The sequence below is a fragment of the Pan troglodytes genome, chromosome 14, assembly GCF_028858775.2.
Source record: "Pan troglodytes isolate AG18354 chromosome 14, NHGRI_mPanTro3-v2.0_pri, whole genome shotgun sequence".
Taxonomy (NCBI): Eukaryota; Metazoa; Chordata; class Mammalia; order Primates; family Hominidae; genus Pan; species Pan troglodytes.
Window position 1 is genome coordinate 18,089,672 of NC_072412.2, and position 19,917 is coordinate 18,109,588.

A 19,917-nucleotide genomic window follows, 5' to 3' on the forward strand; every position below is an offset into this window, starting at 1 on the left:
CTATAGCTCACTGCAGCCTGGAACTCCTGGGCTCAAGCGATCCTCCATCCCCAGCCTCCTGAGCAGCTGGGATTACAGATGCACACCAGCATGCCCAGCTATTTATTTAAAAATTTTTGTAGAGTAAGAATCTCACTTTGTTGCCCAGGATGGTCTCAAACTCCTGGCATCAAGCAATCCTCTCACCTCAGCCTCCCAAAGTTCTGGGATTACAGGTGTGAGTCACTGCACTCAGCCAGGTATTATAATTGTTACTATTACTACTTAACAAAAACATTTTAATTAGGTAAAAGATACAATTATACCTACTTTGCAGGATGGCTTAAAGAGTAGGTCACATTTTAATACCTCTGACATTGGAATGCCACTTATATTATTATAACTATAATTGGTAGCATTTTAAAAATTATCTTATTGATATATAAAATAGCGGGGTATCACACAATCCATGAGACCTTACATTAAGTAGAATATGGTATACTCAGCAGGTCTAGGGCAGTTCTAGGCATATAATTGGCACTCAAATACATTTTAGTTCTTAAAGGTACTATGGGGAAAGAGCACTGAAATAACAATGCATTTTTTAAAAAAATTAATTCCTTCATTTTCAAACAAATTGAAGCCAAAGGAAACTCATGATTCAAATGAATACATATGGTTCATTTTATTCAATACTTATAATACTTACAGAATATATGCAAATAACACTTTCCAATGATTAATATTAGTATTTAAGACTGGTAAACTTTTCAAAGAGCAGTTAAAGGTTATCTTCTACTATTTTCTAAGTTCAGAAATGCTTTTGTTTGAAAGGTGGGACACAAAGTTTCAAGGAGATTAAGTCCCAATATTCCTATTTTAAATCTCTCAGCTTGTGCAGGCAGGGCAGGTAAACATGAAGTTTTTAAGGATAGAAGCGTCCTGAGAGATAGTAGAATATGTCTGCTACATAACAGGTACTCAGGTTATGTTTGATGAATAAATGGAATGAAAGAATGGATAAATACAGTTGGGGAGATCGATATTTTTAAATAAACTCCTATAAAGCAATATTTTTGCAATAGTAATTATTTATGTTATTTTTATTTTTAAAGAATACAATTAAAATGAAATTACTAATCTATCATTGTTTGCATAAATTGAGTGACTATATAAGAAAAACATGTACATAATAACATATACAGATAATAAAATCTGGAAACAGATAAAAACATTCCCTTTTTACTTCTGAAGAGGCTAAAAGTTCAAAGAAGATAACAATACACAAAATAATAAAAAATAGAAAGCGAGAAATTATTTTTAATATTGTAAGATTCATATTCCTCTCTTCCCAAGGATTATTCCTTTATTAATAAACTTTACTACAAGTTTTGTACATGCTCACTGCAGCAATCACAGATAAGAAAAAGGAAAGGAACTTTACTTAAAATACAATTGCTCAGAAATCACAAATTTTATATTTTGTACATATTTTTTGCTAAAACAAGACCATAGTATATTTGTGTGTATGTATAATTTAACTGATTTTTTTTCCTCGCTAGCTATAACAAAATACATCTTTGCACATCAATGTACTTCTGTATCTATTGCCACCTTCAATGGTCACATATTATTCCATCCTACGGATGCAACTGAAATTTATTTATAGGATCCATTCTATGGGTTCTTTTTAAAAGAAGTGTTGCAAAAAATAAAGTGCATGTATGTTTATTTTCTACGTGTGTTTTGGTATAACGGAATTGATGGGTAAAGGGCATACATATTTTTTAAATGTAGTACTTACCACCGAATTACCTATTTGAAAAGTAATCAGCAACTTAGACTTTAAGCAAGAGTGTAAAACATCCTCACAAATATTGTGGATAGAAAACTGTTTCATTCCTCTTTTAATTTAAATTCTTATACCAGAAAAGTGAAGGACTTTTTCCTACATACACAAGTAACTTGTAGATCTGGAAAAAAGTACTTTGCCCAATTTTAGAGTTTTTGATGATTTGATTTGAAAGAATTCCCTGTAAAATGAAAATGTACTTTTCATCTAATGTGTATACATACATACAACTTTTCATCCAATGTGTATACATAACTGATAAATATATAACAGATTATATCTGTAATATATATGGTATATGTATCAGTAATATATATATCATACGATATATAATAAACAATATAGGCCGGGCACCGTAGCTCATGCCTGTAATCCCAGCACTTTGAGAGGCCGAGGCAGGCAGATCACTTGAGCTCAGGAGTTCGACACCAGCCTGGCCAACATGGTGAAACCCCTCTCTACTAAAAATACAAAACTTAGCCAGGCATGCTGGCACCTGCCTGTAATCCCAGCTACTTGGGAGGCTGAGCGAGGAGAATTGCTTGAACCCGCGAGGCAGAGTTTGCAGTGAGCCAAGATTGTGCCACTGGACACCAGCCTGGGCAAAGAAGTGAGACTCTGACTCAAAAAATATATATATATAATGAATTCCCTATAAAATGAAAACATACTTTTCATCTGAATATACATATAATATAGTTAATATTTTTCAAGTAAGTTCTCTTTTGTTGTTTTTTTTTCTGAAACACAGGCAGTTTTAATTTTTAGTTTGCTAAATCAACCTTCAGAATGTCTGCTTATGAGGTCATTCTTAGGAAGGCTTTTGTCAACATAAAGTGTACCTGCAAAATAAGCGTTTGTGTTTTCTTCTGGTACTTTACTCATTTGCATATGTAAAAATTTCAATCTGTATTCCATCAGGAACTTTGTGACATAAAATTTCATTAGTTTTCTTCAAACAGCAAACTTTTTTTTATTAATAATTCATCCTTTCCTACTCATCAATCCTTATGTATATCTTACATAATTTCAGTGTTTCTGGGTTGCCTATTCTGTTCCATGCGTTTATCTGTCTTTTCAGCTGTTAGTAAACAATTAATTGTAGAAATTAATAGCACACTTTGATATCTAGAGGAGCAAGTGTTTTTTCACTCCATTATGAAATTTTTTAAAATGTCATCACAATAGCGAAAGACAGCAGGTGTCATACAAAAATCTTAAAACCTTGATATTTCCATTCGGTCTATGTAAAATTGATTAACACAGAAAGAGCTCACATTTTGGGAAAAATGTGCCTTCCCATTCAAGAACACAGAACCCACCTCACCCTTCCAAGTTTCTCTCTAAGAACCTTCAGTAAAGAACCTACCTACACAGGGGGATACGGATGTAAAACGGACAGTTTTATCTGAGAACTTTTCACCTACTGAAAATAACTCACGGTATTTTTGAGAGGGAAATGAGTTCTCTCATTAGGCACCTCCTATAATGTATATAAACCATGTTTTAAACGTGTACGTTAAAAATAACAACACTGTATATGCTTAAATTTGTGAGTTAAATCACTCAAATTCTCCACCAAGTGCTCCAGCCAGGGAATTATAAGGGATGGAAAACAGCTGAGGGTCCGTTTGGCTCCGCCGCTCAGAGGGTGCCCGGCGCCCTGCAAGGCCCCGTCCCAGGGGCTGCCGGAAAGCCGTGCCTGGGGACCCCCTCCCACCCCGGGCTGAGCCCCCGCTACCTTTGCTGCTTGTCCAGGGCGTCAAGGTCTCCGCTCCTGCGCGCCAGACAGCGCTCCACCTCCGTGGCGTCGCCCTTGACAGCCGCCTTGTGGATCTTCTGCAGTTCGGAGTCCCGGATTCGGTACCCGGAACCCGTGTAGACGTGGTCTATGGAGCCCAGGACCGTCTGGCCCCTGCGGCTCCCGAAGCCGAACAACTTCATGGTGGTGACTTCTCAGACTCCCAACCACCGGCTCTTGAGAGGGGGCAGCTCCCTGTCACCTTTTCACCTCCCCCCCCGCCCCCGCCGACCCAGCCCCAAATCCCCTATCCAACCCCAAATCCCCGATCCAACCCCAAATCCGCGATCCAACCACCAATCCGCGATCCCAAATCTATTATCTAATCCAAAATCCGCGATCCAGCCCGGTCCACCACAGCCTTCAGCAGCGACACTCGCAGCCTCCGACCTCTCAGACCGAGTGAGCCTGGCAAAGCCGTTGGGCGCGCGCCTGCACCGCGGTGGCCGCCGGGCTCCCGGAAGTCGCTGGGAAGCGGCACGCGCTGGCAGGTGGGGCTGCAGCTGCGGGCGGGCGCTGCTGGGCTCGCCGGTTCTACTGGGCTCGCCTGGCGGCCCCAGAATCGCACGCGCGCAGCCAGCCCGGCCTGAGGAGGAGGGTCTGTCTGCCCTTGCGGCCCGCCCTGCTTCTCCTCGGAAGGGAGATCGGGTGCAGGCAAGGGCACTTCGCGGCCACCGGAGTGTCCTTCAGGGCACCCCCCCCCCCCGATAGCGCCCCTAACCCGCCGCCCGCTGTTGGCCCCGGGATGGCGCCCCTAACACCCTCCCCTCGCCGCTGCAGCGTAGAACCCAATAGCTCCCCCAACCCGTCCCCGCCTCAGACGCTGCAGCACCAGATAACTCCCCCAACCTGCCCCCTGCCGTGGGCAATGCAGCCACGGATTGGACCCGCAACCAACACCCCTGCCGCGGGCAGTGACGCCCCAGAAAGCGCTGCAACCTGATCCCCGCCGTGAATAGTGCAGCCAGGGATCCTTAAGGCCCCCAACCCGCTCCCCACGATGGGCAATGCAGTCCCAGATAGCGGATAGCACCCCCAACCATTCCCCAGCCGCGGGGTATGATGCCCTGGATAGCGCACCCAACCCGCACCCCCCGTGGACGGCTTAGCCCCCGACAGCTCCCCTAACCCGTATGCCACTACCGAGAATATGGTCCCGATAGCGCACCAAACCTGATCCCCGCCACAGGCAGTGCAGCAGCTGATAGCTCCCCTAACTCGCTCCCACTGACCACAGTACAGCCCCTTAATGGTGGCCACAACCCACCACACCTCCCCACCCGCCACTGGTGGGGTATCGCCCCCAAACTGTCCCTTGCCGCTGGCAGTGTAGCCCCCAATAGCGCACCCAACGCCCCCCTCTATCATGAGCAGTCTGGCCCGCCACAGCGCCCGAAACCACCCCCTCCAATCACCTCCCTGTAACCCCCTTTCCCGCCCCCCACCCACCTGCAGTGTATCACCGGATACTGCCCCTAACCTGTCCCCTGCCATATCCCTGCCATGCATGGTGTCTCATTGCGGTTTTGATTTGCATTTCTCAAATGAACAGTGATGTTGAGTTTTTTCATATGATTGTTGGCTGCATAAATGTCTTTTTTTGAAAAGTGTCTGTGTGTCTCCTTTGCCCACTTTTTTGGTAACCCTCAACTTTCATAGATTTTAGCAACATAGAAAATAGTCCTGCACAATAGAAAAATAATAACAGTGGCTGCACAGGTTGCATGACTACCATCAGGCACAGAAGCCTTTTAAAGTACATTACGTATCTTATCTCACTTAATTCTCTTGACAACCTCGTGGGGTAGGTACTATTACTAAGGCCAGGTGACTAGAAAGAAATAAAATTAAAATGCTATTGAACAAGTTCTTAAAATCTCAAAGGAGTAAGAATGACTTTTTTCTTTAAATGGTCCTTTCTGGAATTCCATAGTGAAAATAAGAATCATTCATTTTATTAACATTTATTGAGCCAATAACAAGAAAGCACATTAATAAGGATATTACGTGTATTATTTAATTTTCGTAACAAGCCTATGAGTTAAAAATTACTATTATTTTTATTTTACTGATGAGGGAACTGAGGTTTAGTGAGGTTGAGTAACTAACTGTCCACTCAAATAGTAAGAAACAGAACCAAAACTCAACATCCTCCTTATGTCAGTTTGTTTACAAAGTTTTATGATATATTTTTAAAGGCTCTATTCTTTACAGAAGAGTGCACGTCCTTTAAAAATTCATGCGCATCCTATTGTGCAAAAGTTTCCTTAGGTATACAGCGATAAGTGGTACTGACAGATCACAGGAAATACGCATGTTCAACTTCACTATGAAATGCCGATCTGCATTCCGCAGAAGTGTTACAATTTACACCCTCATCAAAAGTGAAGGAGAGTTTCTGTGGCCCCACATTCTTGCCAGCACCTGATACATTCTCATAGTTCAATTTTCTCTAATTTTATAGTTTTAATTTTCTTTGCCCTGGTTAATGAGATTGAATATCTTTTCAAATATTGATAGAACATTTTTGTTTTGTCATCTTTGAAGTTTGTGCTCATTGATTTTTTTTTTCATTTGTCTATTGGGTTTTCTTTTCCTTTTTTTTTTTCTTTTTTGATTCACAGAAGTATCTAGATACACTACACACTAACCCTTTTTTGTTTACATGTATTGCAAATATCTCCTCCAAGTTTGTAGCATTTTTTATTCAGTCTCTTTATGGTACCTTTTAAGAAAGAGAGATCATTGGATATTTTCCTTTATGTTTTGTGCTTTTTGTATCCATTTAAAGAAATCTTTCTCTACTAAGAGGCCCATCAGTTGCAAGGTTTTCTTCTAAACATATTATAATTTTTCCTTTTATCTTCCTGAATTTGGTTTGCATGTGGATGTGAAGTAGAGATCTACGATATATATTTTCAGAGCCCCACCCATACTCCTTAGCCCCTCCCAGATCTCTCCCAGAGCTCACCCAGAACTTTAGGGAAGAAGAACTCTACATTTGGTTTTCTACCTTAGGCATCTGATTGAGGGTATTCTCCGGCTACTGAGGCAGGTTTGGCTCATACACAGAACTGTCTGGAAAAGGACCAAAGTCCCAAGAGTGACCATCAGCCTAAGAAAGAAAAGTATCCCAACTTCTTCCTATGTATGAAGTTCCCCACAATGCTAACCAACCTCATTCAGCACAGTGATAACCAACTTTCAACATACATGTCTTCACCCCCGAATGGGACAATTGTAAGGTACTTTTTACAGTGTCTCGGAGATTCAGAGTAGACTTGAGCCCTTGTTCTCCACAATGGTAACCAACTTATTAACATATATTTTATTATTTTTCCCTCCTCTAATTTATTTCCTCACTCACTGACTTGCTTCCTGAGATCACCTACCAAATAAATATTTTTATTTGAATTATTGGTTCAATTTTGATTATTGCAGTAACCCAAAATGTTCTAGAAAGCAAACTTTCATGATGAGATACTCTAACTAGGTTACTTGCCAGTCAGATGGCAAAGGGTTTTCATTGCTACAATAAATGGGATGGTAATGAACACTTTTATGCTTCAGTATCGCTTTACTGAGACTCTCACCTATGGTGGACTGAGAGGAAGCACAGGTAAAAGAGAAAACACTGACATATACATATATATATATATATATATATATAATATATATGCATTCTACAGAAGTTCTACAATTTGCACACACACACGTGTGTGTATGTCTGTGAGGAGTGATGTTGGCTGGGTTTTTCAACTACAGTGGAAGGATGTCACCCAAATATTAGCTTAGGGCCTGCTATGAAAGAAGAAGGCCTCTACTGTGTCTTTAAAGAGACTCTTACCTCCTGCAGCCAGAAGGCAGAATATGCTGAAAATCAGGATTAATATTTGTTTGTAAGGATGCTAGGAGTTAAGAAGCAGCTGAATTAATAGCCATTGCAAGTCTTCTATGTCAAAAATAGAGACGAGTCTCAGAGGGAGATATCTGAGCTCCTAGATTGCTCTGAGTGCTATGGGCCAGCAGAAGAAGACCCCTCTCCCTTGCTAGAGAAGAGCAGATTCCGTAATTTCAAAACCACAGAAAGCTGATGATTCACAAGATGAGTTTGTTCTCCTCAATACAAAACAATTAAATAAAATTCAATGATACAGTAAATTCAATGTCTCACCTTATTGATTATATCTGGGTTCCTGGAGCCAGTCCAGATACACTGCTAGAATGGCACCTTGCTGCTTGGAAATGATGCTTCCACATCAGTAGCTCTCAAAGTGTGGTCTACAAATCCCTACATGTCTTACAAACCTTTCTGGGAGTCCACAAGGTCAAACGATTTTCAAACTGAGATGTTTTTTGCCTATTCTGCTTGGTTGACATTTCCACTGAGAGTAGCAAAGCAATGGTGTATTAAATTTCTGGTGCCTTAGCAAAAAAGTTAAAGCAGTGGCACCACACTGCACTAATATTCCTCACTGCCAATTTTTAAGGTCAGTTTTTCTAGGGTTTTATTTCATGAAGCAGTTGAAATCATTATTAATTTTTAAAATTGATCCTTGGGAACATGTCTTTTTATTTTTTATTTTTTTATATTCAATGTGACAAAATAAGAAGTATGCATAGAGTTTTTACTGCATACCAAAGTATGAGAGTTTTATCAAGGGAAAGCACTTCTGAAATTATTTCAAAATTATTTCCATAAAGGGGCTGAACAAGCCTCTTTAATGGAACAACATTTTGCCTTGAAATAACAATTGACAGGCATATAGTGGTTATTCGGACTTGGTTATTTGGCAGTCATTTTCCCAAAAATGAACGAAGTAAGCCTGCCACATCAAAGAAAACAACTGATAGTATTTGTGACCAATGATATCAAGTATCATTGGAGGCTTCAAGTAAAAATTAGAACTGTGGCAAACTTCTATGTTACACCTTGAATTTGACCCACTTCTCAGTACTTAAAGACTTTTTAATAAGACCGGTGATTTTATTAAATAATGTGACTTTTAAATATTGTACAATGGAATACATCAACATTTTGAAGATCCATATAACTCAGTGAGCTAATATTTTCCAAATGTGTGATGTTACAAGACCATGCATAGCTAAAGAATTTATTTAAGGTGCGTGATAGACCAGTGAATTTTAATCCAGCAGAAGATGAAAAGTTCATGGAAATTATTTCAGATTCCCTATCACAACTGTGCTTTAAGAAACTACTACTTGCCATGTTTCTGTGTAGTATTGAAGAATATTCACAACTATTTGAAAAGGCTATTATAGTATTCTTCCCTTTTCCAACTACATATTTTGTGAAGCTTGATTTTCTACATATATGTCAGCCAGAACAGCATTTAAGTACATACTGAATCCAAAAACAGAAAAATCTAGCTATTTTCTGTTGAGTTTGGATCAAAAGACTTGCAAAACGCAAATGAATGCCACTGTTCTCATTTCTATTTTATATTTAAAATTTGTCATAAAAATATATTAGATAAAATACGTAAGCTTTACAGAAATGGAGTGCTCGCTTCAGCAGCACATATACTAAAATTGGAACAATACAGAGGTTAGCATGGTCCCTGCATAAGGATGGCATGCAAATTGGGGAGGTGTTCCATCTTTTTTTATTATTACAGTAGTCTGTATTACTTCATATCCAAAAAATAATGATCAGTATGAAGAATGGGATGAACTAATCAATACTGTGATTGAAGACAACAGCATTATTTGCCTGGGAAACTAAAGACAAAACAACTGGAAAACTATTAAAATTGTTGAATGAGTCAATTTGCTACTTATGGAATAAACATATACTGTATTCACAGTAACATATACTATATATTATGGAATTAAAATCACATTTCTGGCTGGGCACAGAGGCTCACGTCAATAATCCCAGCACTCTGGGAGGCCAAGGTGGGAGGATCACTGGAGCTCAGGAGTTCAAGACCAGCGTGGGCAACATAGTGAAATTTCCAAAGAATAGGACTAACTCCACGTGTAGCATCTACATGCGGACAAATATGAGTGTTTCCTGATTAAATAACCTAAGTGTCACCCCATGAATGCATGTATACAACTTTGTTGGATTTAAGGCTCCTCATCTCAACCCCACTGGAGGCAAACACTATAAATGTAAATTATTCAAGAAAGTCTCATCCAAATTAATTCACGTAAAACAAAAACAAAACAAGAAAAATTTGCCACATCAAGGTAATGCTATAAAATGTGTAACTACTGTCTTCATCAGTGACTCACTTACAAAGTAGATCTGAACTATGGATTACTACTACTTACTTTCATTAAAAAAAAGATGTGAGATATTTTTGTAAATTTTCTTTACCCAAAGGTTCACTGCAGCCATAAAAAAGAACAAAATCATGTCCTTTGCAGCAACATGATGCAGCTGGAAATCATCATTCTAAGCTAAACATTGGGTAAAGGTGGACATAAACATGGGTACAATAGATATAGGGAACTAACAGAGAGGAGAGGATGGGAAGGAGTGAAGGTTCAAAACTACCTGCTGGTGGCTGGGTACGGTGGCTCATGCCTATAATCCTAACACTTGGGGAGGCCGCAGTGGGTGGATTGCTTGAGTCCAGGAGTTCGAGATCAGCCTGGGTAACAGGGCAAAACCCAGTCTCCACAAAAAATACAAAAATTAGCAGGGCATGGTGGCCCACCACTGTAGTCCCAGCTACCCAGGAGGCTGAGCTGGGAGGATCGACTGAGCCCAAGAGGTCAAAACTGCAGTGACCAGTGATTGCAACATTGCACTCCAGCCTGGGGAGCAGAGACCTACCCTGTCTCAAAACACTAAAACAAAACTACCTACTGGGTGCTATGCTTACTACCTGGGTGATGGGATCAATTGTACCCCAAACCTCATGTAATACACCCATGTAACAAACCTGCACACTATTATTATTGGGAGAAAAAGAGCTAACTTAGAAGAATATATATAGCTTGACCCAATTTGAGGAAAAATTTTACATTTGTTTATTTGTTGATAACAACTATCAATAAAGGACTAAAATTGTGTACTATTCGTTCATATAACTGAATACTACATAGCTATTAAAATTAATGAAGTAAGGCAGGTGCAGGGGCTCACACTTGTAATCCCAGCTACTCAGGAAGCTGAGGCTCAAGAATCACTTGAAACTGGGAGATGGAGGTTGCAGTGAGCCAAGATTGTGCCACTGCACTATACAGCCTGGGTGACAGAGCAAGACTATTTCAAATAATAATAATAATAATAATAATACACATGTATCAACATAAATGTCATTTTTCAAATTATAGAATGTATGTACTAAAATATCACATAAATTTGAAACACAATACTACATGTTAAATATATTTAAATATTTGTAGGAAGAATATAAGTGCATGAAGCTAAAAAGATAAATAACTTCTACATAAGAAAATAGGATCTAAGAGGATGACAAAAGGGACTCCAACCGTATGCATATTTTAATTTTTAAAAACAAATATAGGCCAGGCACAGTGGCTCACCCCTGTAATCCCAGCACTCTGGGGGGCCAAGACGGGCAGATCCCTTGAGGTCAGTTCGAGACAAGCCTGGACAACATAGGAAACTAAAAATATAAAAATTAGCCGGGAGTGGTGACGAGCTCATGTAATCCCAGCTACTCAAAAGGCCGAGGCATGAGAATTGCTTGAACCTGGGAGGTGGAGGATGCAGTGAGCAGATATTTTGCCACTGCACACCAGCCTGGGCAACAGAGTGAGACCCCATGTCAAAAATAAATAAATAAATAAAAACATATATAAATACATCTTTGAAGCAAATCTGACAAGATGTCAGCATCTATTAAATCTACTGAATGGGCCGGGCGCAGTGGCTCATGCCTGTAATACCAGCACTTAGGGAGACCAAGGCAGGCAGATCACGAGGTCAAGAGATGGAGACCATCCTGGCCAACATGGTGAAACCCCGTCTCTACTAAAAATACAAAAATTAGCTGGTCGTGGTGATGTGTGCCTGTAGTCCCAGCTACTCGGGAGGCTGAGGCAAGAGAATCGCTTGAACCCAGGAGGCAGAGGTTACAGTGAGCCAAAATTGCACCACTGCACTCCAGCCTGGGCAACAGAGTGAGACTCCATCTTAAAAAAAAAAAAAAAAAAGAAAAAAGAAAAGAAAAGAAAAGAAAAAGAAAAAAATCTACTAGTACATGGTGTTTGTTAAATTATTCTCCATTATTTTTCTAAATTTTTGAAATATTTAAATTTTACTTTAAAAAATAAGCTGAGGTTGTGGGATTCAGAGACAGATTCTATATGAGATTTGTAGATTCTATATGGGATTTGTGTGTGTGTATTTGACAAGCCTGTTATTCTGTACTATAAAATTTCTAACTAAAAAATATACATATTATTAGGTTGGTGCAAACGTAACTGCAGTTTTTGCATTGTTGAAATTTGCTATTTGATACTGGAATACGTTCTTAAATAAATGTGGTTATTTATACATCATTTTAATGCACACTTCTCACCTTTTTTTGCTAATAATGTATTATTTGGTTTTTTTTTTTAGACTATGGAAATTATGTTAGACAAAAAGCAAATTCAAGCAATTTTCTTGAGTTCAAAATGGGTCATAAAGCAGTGGAGACAACTCGCAACATCAACTACACATTTCGCCCAGGAACTGTGCGGTGGTGGTTGAAGAAGTGCTGCAAAGGAGACGACAGCCTTTAAGATGAGGAGTGTAGTGGCCGGCCAGAAGTTGTTGGCGATGACCAGTTGAGAGCAATCATCGAAGCTGATCCTCTTACAACTACACGAGAAATTGTTAAAGAACTCAATGTCAACCATTCTACGCTTGTTCGGCAATTGAAGCAAATTGGAAGGGTGCAAAAGCTTTTTTTTTTTTTTGAGATGGAGTCTCACTCTATCACCTAGGCTGGAGGGCAGCGGCATAATCTGGGCTCACTACAACCTCTACTTTCCGGGTTCAAGCGATTCTCATGCCTCAGCCTCCCTAGTTGCTGGGACTACAGGTGACCACCACCAGGCCCAACTAATTTTTGTATTTTTAGTAGAGGTGGGGTTTCACCATGTTGGCCAGGCTGGTCTTGAACTCCTGGCCTCAACTGATCTGCCTGCCTTGGCCTCCCAAAGAGCTGAGATTACAGGCGTGAGCCACCATGCCCAGCCAATAGGTCAAAAAGCTTGATAAGTTGGTACCTCATGAGATGACCGAAAATTTTAAGTGTTTTTTTTGTCATTTTTGAGTGTTGTCTTCTCTTATTCTACATAACAACGACGAACCATTTCTTGGTTGGATTGTGACGTGTGAAAAAAAGTGGATTTCATTCAACAACAGCGACGATCAGTGATGACCAGCTCAGTGACTAGACCAAGGTGCTCCAAAGCACTTCCCAAAACCAAACTTGCACGAAAAAGAGGTCAGGGTCACTGTCTGGTGGTCTGCTCCCAGTCTGATCCACTATAGCTTTCTGAATCCCAGTAAAACAAATACATCTGAGAAGTACGCTCAGCAAATCAATGAGATGCACCAAAAACTGCCAGGCCTGCAGCTGGCACTGGTCCACAGAAAGGGCCCAATTCTTCTCCACGACAACAACCGACAACACGTTACACAACCAACATTTCAAAAGTTGAATGAACTGGGCTATGAAATTTTGCCTCATCCACCATATTCAAATGACCTCTCGCCAACTGACTACCACTTTTGCAAACATCTAGAAATTTTTTTGCAGGGAAAATGCTTCCACAACCAGCAGGATGCAGAAAATGCTTTCCAAGAGTTCACTGAATCCCGAAGCATGAATTTTTACACTACAGGAATAAACAAACTTCTTTCTCATTGGAAGAATGTGTTGATTGTAATGGTTCCTATTTTGATACATAGAGATGTGTTTGGGCCTAGTTATAATGATTCAAAATTCACAATCCAAAACCATGATTAATTTTGCACCAACCTAACAGTACCTACAATTGTTACCTCAACTCCTCTTCAACTTTCTTTTTTTGAGATGGAGTCTCCCTCTGTCGCCCAGGCTGGAGTGCAGTGGCACAATCTCGGCTCACTGCAACCTCCACCTCCCAAGTTCAAGCGATTCTCCTGCCTCAGCCTCCCAAGTAGCTGGGATTACAGATGCCCAGCACCATGCCTGACTAATTTTTGTATTTTTAGTAGAGACAGGGTTTTGCCATGTTGCCTTGGCTGGTCTCAAACTCCTGACCTCATCTGCCCACCCTGGCCTCCCAAACTACTGGGATTATAGGCATGAGCCGAGTCCAGCCTAATCTTACCCTTTAAAAGAATAAAGGCAGATAATAACGAATGTCTTAACCCAGAAATCTAACCTTTTTGAATGATGTTCTCCATTCACAGAAGCATTTAAAACGCTAAAATTGTGCAGTAAACTAAGAGCAAAAACCAACAAGCTCTAATCACTTAAATTCTCGAGGATATATGACACAGCTCTTCCTAAAATATCACCAGATGGGTATATAAACTTAGAATGGCTCAACTCCCAGATGTGTATTAACACCAAAACTCCAATAAGCCTATACTGTCATAATAAAAATCACTTGCCTAAATATCTTCCAATTCACATTAGATGTATTAATATAAATCGTATCCCATCTGAGTTGCTACAACTCCACTTGATATTTTAAAACACACCACAACACTCTCACACACAAACAAACACACCCGATACAGAACCTGGGAGTTTGGGCTTAGAAACTGATTTTTCTTAAGGTTTATTTCATAATTCTCAATCAGCTTATTAAGAAAAGAAAAACTAGATGGCTAAGTCCTCTTGTGTATAATTGTTATCAAATCCCAGAATGTCTTTAGTCATAGTGGAGTTCACAATGATAAGGTTCAAATCAGCTTACCTGCCCCATTGCTCCCATACTACTTCCTATAGCTGCCACTCCTCTTAGGAACTGGAGCCAGTTAACGACCCACTTTCTCAATGGTGCAATGGTGACTGTGACTTAAACCTTCACAAGACATCCAGTGAAAAATAAAGACTTTAAAATAGCAGTTTTTGGCTGAGTGTGGTGGCTCACACCTGTAATCCTCCCAGCACTTTGGGAGGCTGAGATGGGCGGATCACCTGAGGTCAGGAGTTCAAGACCTGTCTGGCCAACATAACAAAATCCCATCTCTACTAAGAAATACAAAAAATAAGCTGGCTGTGGTGGCTTGTGGCCTGTAGTCTCAGCTACTTGGGAGGCTGAGACATGAGAATCACTTAAACCCGAGAGGCAGAGGTTGCAGTGAGCTGAGATCACACCACTGCACTCCAGCCTGGGTGACAGAGTGAGACTCCATCTCAAAAAATAAAATATAAAATAAAATAAAATAGTTTTTCCTACTTATAAAAGTAATACATGCTCATTGTAGAAAAATGGGAAACTATAAAAGAATAAGCAGCAAAAAAAAAACACATTATCCCACCAAGACAGAAATTAATCACTACTAATATTTCCATTCATGGCCATCCAGGGTCTCTTCTGTATATAAAAGTGTATTAGTTCATTTACCAAACAGGATTTTAAGTACTGCAGAACAAGGGGGAAGTAGCATACTAGTTCTTTGGAAGACTAATTTTCTTCAGTGTAAAGAAGTTACACTTACTGCTGAGTACGTCAACCATACGTACAGGAAACTGGAGAGAATGACAAAGGTGTGGGAAATCATACCTGCTCTTTTTCATTCACTCACAGCAAACCATAAAGTTCATGTTTTGGGAACCATTATGTACGCAAAGACCAACTAATGAGTATGTTTCCTTTATAAATAGCAGCCTACTAAATAAACAAATACATACTTACATATATACAAATATACAGTCTTGCCACAGGAGTTAACACACACAGTGAAAGGAATGACATTAAGAGTATTTTTTTGTCACCATGAAAGTATCTTAAGAGAAAGTAAAGGGATATGTGAAAGGTTGATCTAAAATTCATGACCTTTTCCACAAAAATATTTTCTGTGCACATAAGATGAAGGAACAATATAACTATGGAAAACATAACTGTTGATTTTATAATGCTATAACTTATTTACATGTGTAAATAAATATGCAGGAGTTTAAACAGTTAGTCCACAAATATTGATAGCTTACTCTGTACCAGGCAATGTATTAACTGCTAAGGAGCAAGGGAGAGAACAGCCACCAGTCTCTATTTCTGCAGAAGTTTCAGTCTACCTCTTTAAACATGATGTCAAACACTAGGCATGTGGCCTCAAGCAAGTCACAACAGTCCTGATTAAATGATGTTCTCAAATCCTTGTGATGATCTAAGAAGATACATGTGAAAATAACTTATAAATCATGTTACCTAAGGTAAAAAGAGATATGTAGCCTTTTGTGCAAAGCACTGTATATAGCAATCATCTTCACTATAAATTATCTCATTTCTTTTAACTGGCAAAAAAAAATCACTCAAGTTGCCTAATATAATCTCTTTTCACAATCTCTAAGATTTTAATATTATCTTTCTCTGCCAATGACCCATATGAAATAACTGAAATTAATTTCCCCATGATGAGGGAGAAAAGACTCATTTTTTTCTAATCAAAAAGCCTTGTTTCCTGATTTCATAATTTATAGGAGTCAGGGGGCAGGCAGCCACAGATCAAAAGCAACTTATTCAAACTCCAGAAAAAAAATCTTTTAATCTAAGAATCATCATGGAAAGTTTGTTATAGGCTCAGGTTAATCCAAATAGAGTTAGTGACAGGTTAATTGTGGTACTTTGAAAGCAAAGGAGAGCAAGTAGCAATTATTCATCCCTTCACTCAGTCTCTAAGACCTAACCTCTTAAAAAACAGGGAGATATATATTATAGCCAAACTGCTTTCCAAAACATAATTTTTAAAAACATGCTCTACACAATATCAATTCTTCATATCTAAAAGAAATAGACTATTTACATTCCTTCTTATCCTACAATTTGTCCTTTTCAAATTCAGCCACCTCAACAATGCAAAAAGTATCAAACTGATGCTTTACATTTATTTTTGCCCCTATTGCAGATATGACTCTCAAGGGCATGGGACTTTTTTTTTTTTTTTTTTTTTGAGACAGAGTCTCGTTCTGTCACCCAGGCTGGAGTGCAGTGGTGCAATCTCGGCTCACTGCAACCTCCGCCTCCCGGGTTCAAGAGATTATCCTGCCTCAGCCTCCCAAGTAGCTGGGACTACAAGCGCGTGCCACCACGTCCGGCTAGTTTTTTGTATTTTTAGTAGAGAGGGGTTTCAGCGTGTTAGCCAGGATGGTCTCTATCTCCTGACCTCATGATCCATCTGCCTCAGCCTCCCAAAGTGCTGGGATTACAGGCGTGAGCCACTGCACCTGGTCTAGCATGGGACATTTGAAGGCATTCATAATCCAACTAAACTGGACCATCTGCAAAACTAGTGAAATGCCCAAAAACAAGCATCTACAAATGCCAAATATTAAACCTGAAGAGTCTAAAACAGTAGTATCCAAAGCAAGTATAACATACCTCCAGGAGACCAGGCAAGGTGGCTCACACCTGGAATCCCAGCACTTTAGGAGGCCAAGGCAGGCGGATCACTTGAGGCTGGGAGTTCCACCAGCCTGGCCAAAATGGCAAAATCCCATGTCTACTAAAACATACAAAAATTAACCAGGCATGGTGGCGCACACCTGTAATCCCAACTACTCGAGTGGCTGAGGCACAAGAATCACTTGAACCCAGGAGGCAGAGGTTGCACTGAGCCAAGATCACACCACTGCACACCAGCCTGGTAACAGAGCAAGACTCTTGTCTCAAAGACACACACACACATAAATACATACACACACACACACGCCTCCAGGTGTACCCAAGATGCTCCAGGGTAAAAAGGGAAAACATCTGAACTTTATTTTTAATTATCATGATCATCCTTGTTAATTTTTTGTTTGTATTTTGCAAAGTCCACAATAATCAGTTACTATGTTTATTATTTGTAAATTGAATGTCTAAGGATTAAGAATTGATGCTCAATTTTTTCTTTGTCTCTTTTTTTCAAAGCAACAACATGAACTTGTATCATTTTTTTTTTCTGACTTCATTCTTCCCAGCCCATCAGTTTTTTTTTTTTTTTAAAGAGACAGGGCGTCACTATGTTGCCCAGGCTGGAGTACAGTGGCTATATTCATAATTCATATTCATATATTCATTCACTATAATCACAGTGAACTTTAGCCTTGAACTTCTGGCCTCAAACATCCTCCTGCCTCAGCCAACTATGTAGCTGGGACCACAGGACCATGTACCACACCTGCTTAATGCTCAAAATTTTTAGTGATGGGGTAAGCAACCAAAGTTTGGAGACCACTGGTCTACACGACTCATTTGTCACTGAACTTTCATTTTTATCAGCTCCCTCCCACAAGTTAAGCTACAGAAGTAAGTCCTGATGCTGAAAAAGAAACAGAAGAAAAACTGTTTCAAACTATTTTGAATCCCAACAACAAGCTAAAGATGACAAATCACTAGTAAGAATATATGGAATTGAATACTAATATGCTGTTGATGGGAATTTCAAATAGACATCCTATCTAAAGGGCACCTTGAGTATATCCAAATTTAAAACACACATACACTTTGACCTAATAAGCCCACTTTTTTTTTTTGTTTTCAGACTGAGTCTCACTCTGTTGCCCAAGCTGGACTGCAGTAGCTTAATCTCAGCTCACCGCCACCTCTGCCTCCTGAGTTCAAGTGATTCTCTGGACCTCAGCCTTCCAAGTAGCTGGAATTACAAAAGCCCACGACCACATCCGATTAGTTTTTGTATTTTTAGTAGAGACGGGGTTTCATTTTATTTTATTCATTTTATTTTATAATGGAACATGTCTAATTTTATGCTAAATTTATGCTGTAAGGACACCTTGCTACTCTGGAAAGGTTAAGAGGACACACAATGGGTAGTAGACCATACTCTATTAAAAAAAGAGCATATTTTGATACATGACTTTTGTGACTCTACATTTTTAACTAAGGATAAAGAATCTGATGATTGATTAAATGATTTTTCAGTTGCTCATCAATGCCATCAGATGTCTTGAGTATACTGATGGGGATGACATTTGGAGGAAACGGAGGAGACCTGAATAATACTTCAGATGAAGCCTATTTCCACATCTTATTTTCCCTATCTCTGCAGCTCTGAATTTAATTATCTGTATTGTGAATCTGGGTGATCCACCTCAGAAGACATCAGGCAACTGGATGTCTGCACTTCCTTAGATTTCATGCTAGTGATTCTTAGCCTCTCTCCACCCCGACACTTTGATACTTCCTTGAAATTAGATTACATATGAGACAGAAACAAAGAATTCAGCTGTCATCATGACTCTTTCTCAGGAGCCACTGCATCTGTGTTCATGATGTGATGACTGTGCCACCTGCCTCCCTCTTCTTAAGGCCCTTCTTTATTCCCGGAGATGTGCTTACCACGAGATAGCTACAAACATATCATCTGCTTGCCCTGCCAGTTATAGCAATTATGAAAATAAATTTGCAGCATCATATATAGCCTGAGTATTCTCAAAAGATGTTCCTAACAGCTCTAATAACAAAGTAAGTTTTCCACAAAATAGCTGTACCTACATGCTCTCTGCTTATGCAAACTTATGTTTTAATTAATCTTAAAGCAAAACTTTTCCTAAAATTTCAGAACTGAAGTCTTTTGTCATTATATGAAGAAAGATACTGTATCTCATATTGTGAACTTCTCTATTTTAAGAAGTTTTCAGACATCAAGTCTACGTAATAAAATTAATTTAACAATTTGGAATATAATTTTATAAATAAAAAAAGCTTTAAACTATATGTTACTAACACGTTTTTCTTCGAGTGTGGTTGCCCTTATAACTTTTTGGTAGTTCAATGAAAACCACTACTTGTGAGAAAACTGAAATAGACTAGGACATAGAAGATAGATAAACAAAGAAAAGGTAAATTAACTATTTGTGCCACATGGCAAAGAAAGTTTACAGTATGTAGTCATTATTGTACTTGGTTATAATTATATAACCAATAATGAATAATTTTAAATGCAATTTAGAATTCAAAATGTTTTATACTTGATATACGTTTCTGAAAGAAATATGAAATCTACCGAATGAGGGAGATACTTTATATGTGTAATTACTTACAAATGGAGAAAAGTTTTACAATAATTTTGATTATAAATTATAATCAAGAGATTCAGTAAGAGAAGCATTTTTTTCTTCCACAAACC

General features: G+C 39.2%; 1 non-coding gene and 1 pseudogene across 1 annotated transcript; one reads left to right on the forward strand and one right to left on the reverse strand.

The window, feature by feature from the left end:
• The window catches only part of LOC129135432 (putative ankyrin repeat domain-containing protein 20A2), a 45,081-nt pseudogene extending 41,247 nt beyond the window's left edge, over positions 1 to 3,834 (reverse strand).
• Positions 3,835 to 9,155: 5,321 nt separating this feature from the next.
• LOC112205323 (U6 spliceosomal RNA) lies at positions 9,156 to 9,259 on the forward strand. The gene has a single exon (XR_002939218.1). It is a non-coding gene; the product is annotated as a U6 spliceosomal RNA (small nuclear RNA).
• The last annotated feature ends 10,658 nt before the right edge of the window (positions 9,260 to 19,917 follow it).